The sequence below is a fragment of the Miscanthus floridulus genome, chromosome 7 (genome assembly GCF_019320115.1).
Source record: "Miscanthus floridulus cultivar M001 chromosome 7, ASM1932011v1, whole genome shotgun sequence".
NCBI lineage: Eukaryota > Viridiplantae > Streptophyta > Magnoliopsida > Poales > Poaceae > Miscanthus > Miscanthus floridulus.
In genome coordinates this window covers 95,743,958-95,750,317 of record NC_089586.1, presented here as the reverse complement: position 1 = coordinate 95,750,317, position 6,360 = coordinate 95,743,958, and the positions used below count along the sequence as shown (strand labels likewise).

General features: G+C 51.9%; 1 pseudogene; it reads left to right on the top strand.

Moving 5' to 3' along the window:
* The first annotated feature begins 5,228 nt into the window (after positions 1-5,228).
* On the top strand, positions 5,229-6,096 carry LOC136465898 (protein STRICTOSIDINE SYNTHASE-LIKE 3-like; annotated as a pseudogene).
* Positions 6,097-6,360: the final 264 nt, after the last annotated feature.

The window sequence follows — 6,360 nt, the reverse complement described above, 5'->3', positions numbered from 1 at the left end:
ACCCCCCCCACCCCCCCCCCCCCCCCCCCCCCCCCCCCACCCCCCCCGCTGTTTTCCAAAAAAAAAAATACTAGCACATAAAAATGACTAAATATAATACATCAAATTAATAATAAAACCTAGAACTGCTATTATGTAGTACATTATTATACTTCACACCTTCAATGTGAAGGGCTGAAATGAGCTAATATAAACAGCTGATAGTCCTGACTCCTGACCACAGAGCGCCAAGTTATCAGTGCAGAATTTTATCCTTGCGCATACGGGGATAACTAACTATACTTCCCTCGTAAAGCATGGGAACAAGAGGCATAGCTTGCTCCTGGCATGGAGCTCCTTGAGAATAGGCTCCTGCCATTTTATATGTACGCAAAATCTCATCAACGTCATACAATTCCCCAACAGTCTCGTTCACTGGATCATAGAATCCCATCTTCCTGCCGGTGCTTAGCAAGATGCTGCCATCCATTGGATCAACTGCCAACGGCACTACAACATTCGAACGAAGGGAATAGTTAGGCGACGCTTCCAACCGTACCGTGTATATTTCATCCCACTCGCCATTTTTCAACTCCCATATCACTAATTCATCTCTCTTCAAGTCTGCAAGAACAACACATAGCTTTCCTCTGAGCTCTGCCACAAACAAATTCCATGTGCTATGGATGCTCCAGTTTGCAGTATTAATTTCCGGTGGGCAAGAAGCGACATCAAATTTCGCCGTGGCAATGTCGAAACACAAAATGGCATACTCACTTATTGGGCCCAACATAGGGTCACTCATCCAGAACAACATCCCATCCACATAAGCTGGTGGCATGTTATTCACAGGAAGCCATGGGACCAAACCCTCTTGAAAGAACCCAGCCCTACAATGCCAAACTGAGCATGTCAAGCGATACTCACGGGATTTGAAGTCCTTATATTGGTAGAGCATTATCACAGAAACATGCTCCTGATTAAATGGGTTGAACCCCAAGCCAACATTCTTGTTGCCTATAGCAAAGGCGTGGTCCTGTAATACCCCACCATCAGTAGGTGTTTCCCATGGTGGACAGGGAAGTGACCCTGGATAGGCATTGGTCCTGCAGTAACCCGTGCATGGGTTGTAGAGATAATCCATTTCTGCAGTGATTAGCAAGTTCAGGCCATGACAAGGCTTGGAACAAACCACCTTTGAGTCGAGCCATGCGTCTTCGTCAGCAGCATCTGAATGCCAGTTTTCCAAGGGAGCAAAACGGAAGAACTTTCTTCTGCCGGTGCCCTTACCCACAATCATGATCTTTGCTCTGTTTTCCAAGCTCTTATGTGCAAAGTAGGAATGGATAAAACCCTTATCCTCGATCAATCTGCGCCACTGGCTGCAGACACGCTTGAACTGTACAATGGATCTAGGAGGGAGACGGAGCAGGATCTCCCTAGTCGCCTTGGCCAAAGGACATGAAAAAGATATCTCTTCTTGTGTTTTGTGGACAGGAGCAAAAGTTTCTTTAAATAAACAAATACGTATGGCAGTGCGGTCGCTTGGATAGCTTATTTCTGTATCGTCTGCCACTGAGAGGATGGTTTCTACATTCTTTGACATGGTGTCATAGGCGTGAACGGTGTGGTTAGATGTTGCCATGACTATCTTCTTCACTGATCTGCCATCACCAGTGGCACCAAGGACTCTGATAACCTTCGGCGTAAGCAAACTTACTCCGGCATGTGACAGATCAACGCGAGTATCCAACGACCAAATGCCACTGGTGTAGTCCTGCAGCTTCCAAATCTCCACTGCGCTATTGCAGTCAGGTGAGCCGTGGCGAAGGTCTCTAACCATGCACAAGCAGCCGTCAAGCTCCACCAACTGCACTCCTAATAACGTACCGCATGGAGGTGCCTGGACCCAACCAAAGGTCTCCTCGGTGACTGAAAATGTGATGGCGGCAACTGCTGAATTTTGGAGCGAAAACCTTCCGTAGATCAGCCAGAGCAGCGAACCATTCGCGAACACCGGCGGGAGATTACCGGACTCAGCGGCGTAGATGGCACATTGAGCAGTGGTGGAGAGGCTCGAAGGCACTCTTCCTGCGGCCAGCATCCAGCGATCGCCATGCACGCCGCCGAGCGTGTACACTTCACACGTGATATCTTTGCCCATTCTGAGTAGCCTCATCACCTTGTGCTTGTTCGTCTGGGCGTCATAGCCAAGGCCAGCGCTGGAGTTGACCACGTCCTGACCAGGGGGCAGCCGCGTGACCGCCCTGGTGGCCGCGTTGACGACGTAGTACGCCGGCGCCACCGCGTCGTACAGGAGGACGAGGCCGCGGCACGGGGCGGCTATGCCGTCCACGAAGTCGCCCCTCAAGTCGCCGAGCGTGAGCAGGAGGCTCGCGCCGGGCTCTGGCGGCGAGCAGGAGTACACCGCCGTGGCCTCGCACGCCGCGGACGTGGGCGCGACGACCAGCAGCCTGGGCTGAGCCGAAGCCGCGCCTGCCTCTGCCCTCGCCATGTGGAGGGCGCGGAATTCGTCGGAGGAAAGGGTCGCGGCCCAGGCGCGGCACACGGCGCGGAAGCGGAGGGTGGACTTGACCGGCAGCCGCAGCAAGACCTCCATCATGATCTCGTCCGGCAGCTCTGCCCATGTGCTGATGAGTGCCTTGGTCTTCATCCTCTTGTTGGTTATCATCGGCACCACGCCTCCAGATCACAGCGCTCGACACCTCGACCGGATCAGAAATCGAAGTAACGAGGCGAGATATGTTGAGAAATTTGAATCGTGGCCAGGCGCTGGTATATAGCAATCCATGTACTCGAATCGGAAAAGGAGGCCCGGACCTAAATCCGATCAGGTTCAGGTAGTTTTTTTTAAATAGCCGTGGCCCTTTCCTACGTGGCTCCGCGATCCCTTCCCAGCTGTCCTGCTTCCATCCACACCGCCGGCACGTGGAGCTCGGCAGCGAGGAGTGCAGTAGTCACCGTGTCAGGTGCCACAGACCGACATATCGTTGCTCTGCTTCCATCTTTCTGTCCTTTTGCGAGTAACAGTCGGTTCTTGATATGGTTTGCCTTCGGAATCACGGTTCTTGAATTGCTTACATGTCTTGTATTCTGCATTTATTCTTCAACGGTCAATAATTTTGGAGTATTGAAATTGTTTGTAAATCCCTTGCTAGTTAACTGACAAGTAGCAAATGTTGCCTCGAATATTGGGGCTCACATTTCCGTCTGTCCATTCTGGTAGGCCAAAAATCAGGGCAAAATATTTGCTCATTCATCTTGATATCTGAATTTGCTTGTTAGCTTCTGCATCATCAAACCAAAAAAAATGGATGACAGAGGAAAGAAGAAAAAAAAACGCTGGAATAGGACGTAGGTGCTATGGGAAACAGAGAAAAGAAAAAACATAAGTTGGGGTGTTTGGAACATAGGAATTGTAACACATGATTCCCAAAACATGAGATATGATTAAAAGAGATGAACACTTGTTTTATTATTCAAATATTTGTCATTGCAACGTAAAACTTTGATTAACAAATAAAGATGTGTGATTACTATTTTGACAGGTACTACGTGTGTCATGATCAAACAAATATATAAATTTGATTTCTAATCATGCAAATAATTTTTTAGAATTCTATGTTTGTCGATTAACATGCCACAAGTGCATGTTTAATTTAAATGAAAGTACATACGGAATCCTCTAGGCTCTAGCACCGTGATGACATTGGTCTTCTATCCCCTCGCGCTCTCACTTACATGTGGGGCCTACTATCTATGGTTATTTGACCAAAGTTCAGAGCCATTCTCGTCCACTCGTTTGTCTTCTCGTTTTCATCGGGTTCTCTTCCAAGTCTCGTGGTCTCTCTCTCTTGGTTGTTGCGCCGCCACCGCCGCCCCTCTGGCAGCCACTGACCCTCGCGCAGCCATCGCCCAGCACTGCCGCTGGCATGCCAGACACCTGCGCCCCCTCCTTCCCACACACCAGCCTGGTGCCAGGTCGGCCATGGACGGATGGCCATGAGCTCAAGCAAGAAGATGAGCAGTTGACCCCTTTGGAAAGGTAAGAAGAGGCATAAAACATTTGCTTCTACCGGCTTCTTAACCTCCGTCTCGGGCATACGCGAAAACTTTGGACCAGAGTGGATTCTTTCTTTCCTGCGTTTTGTGAATGGAAGCGTTCCTTTCCAGAGGAACGGCAAGGTCGATTCCTTTGTTCCAAACGGCACATGACGCCATCAAAATGGAGGAACTGCATTCCTTTGAAATTACTGCAATCCAAACGGGCCCTTAAGTAAGATGGAGTCGCAGCTGTTGAAATGTGAGGTGGAACAAGTAGTACTGGTAACTGTGGCACCTTGTGGATTTTCAAAACGTCATGAGGGTGGAGTGGAGTGGCGTGGTGGTGGTTAATTCATCTTTAACATTCTACCCCACCGATTTGTGGATTTCACATGGCGTGTTAGTTGCTTTGCTCATGGCTGGCTGGCCCTATGGCAGTGTATAATGAATGAAAAACGGGGTATAAGTACTGTAAATAGATTGGGCACGGTGTATCTTTCTGGTAAGTTCTTGATGTTAGGTGTCGGCCGAATCACCCTTGTTATGCCAAAATTGAATCGATCTGCTGCTCATCCTGCGTGCGCCCCTGAGTAGTTCACAGCGCATTTCGCGAGAAATTTATGCTGATCACAACGCATGCGTACGGATCGAGATGAAACTTTCTTCATGAATGTTTGGTTTCCTACTACACGCACTCCCATCTATTTCCAGTCGCACTGACTGGACAGTGGACACTGGAGGCACTGATGTATTCAAAACTTCCAACGTTTTGAGTTGGTACAACGACAAAATAATTACCGCAAGAACACAAGAATTTCTTGCTCAATACTGGCCCGGTCTATTAAACCGAGTCCGATAATTGGAGGTCACCTTCCGTTCTTCCGTCTGGAACATATACACAGCCCAAAGGCAAACGGAATTACGGAACATGCGGCTGCGGCCATCAAACCGAGTCCGATAATCCGAACGTCCGAGACCACCGATCGAGTCCGAGTCCGAGTCCGAGTCCGAGTCCGAGTCGTGAAGAAGCTACTCCAGCCAGGCTAATAAAAGGAGGCGGCGCCCTTCGCTTCTCTCCACCAAACCAAAGGCACCGTTCGCAAGCAAATGAACGCAAGGTCCAAGCCGCCAAGCGCACGACACGAACACTGTCTGCGGCTGCGCCCTCGAAAACCGCAGAAACCATGGCGATCCGCACGGGGAACAAGCTTGCCCAGACATTGGCGATCTGGTGCCTCGCCGTCCTGCTGCTACTCCTGTCGTGCGCGGCTCGCCCCATCTCCGAGACGAGCACCATCGACGGGAGCCGGAGCAAGCACCTGCCACTCCGGGGATCGCTGCTGCATGCGCGGCCCGGAGAGCGTGGCCTTCGACGGCGCGGGCGCCGGTCCTTACAGCGGCGTCTCCGACGGCCGCGTCATCAAGTGGAACGGGTTTGCGCGTGGGTGGTCGACGTACGCGTACAGCCCGGGCTACGACGCCGAGGCCTGCACGGCGTCTAGGGCTCGGCCGGCGGAGCTCACCGAGAGCAAGTGCGGCCGCTCGCTGGGCCTGCGGTTCCACCACCGGTCGGGCAACCTTTACATCGCGGACGCGTACATGGGGCTGATGCGCGTCGGCCCGGGCCGCGGCGAGGCCACGGTGCTGGCCGCGGAGGCCGACGGCGTGCCGCTACGCTTCACCAATGGGGTCGACGTTGACCAGGTCACCGGGGACGTCTTCTTCACGGACAGCAGCATGAACTACCCGTGGTCGCAGCATGAACTTCAGCGGGCAGCCGAAGAAGCTATTGCTGCTGCCGAGGCCGCCACTACTCAAGCCCAGGCGGCTATTGCTCGGGCGGATGCGGCCACTGCTCGGGCAGAGGCGGCTGATCAACGCGTCGCCGAGTTCGAGAACGCCGAGCAAGCTCAGCTCCATGCTCAGGCCATCGCGGTGAACAACATCAAGCTAATGATTCCCCTCGTCCTTGAGCAGACGTCCAAGTTCTACGCGCTCGCTCTTCCTCAACACGGTGACCAAATATGGCCTCGACTGCCTTGTGCTCACTGATGATGACTTCTCTACGGATCCTCATTGGCATCGCATGGATTGCACCGTGAAGTCATGGCTTTTTGGCACCGTGTCGCCCGATCTTATTGAAGCCGTGTCCACTGTCTCCCCGACGTCACGGACTATCTGGCTTGGTCTTGAGGATCAGTTCATCGGCAACAAGGAAACTCGTGCCATCATCCTCGACGCCGAATTTCGGACTCTTGTTCAAGGGGATCTCTTGTCACCGATTATTGCAACAAGATTTGAAGCGTATGGCGGTTG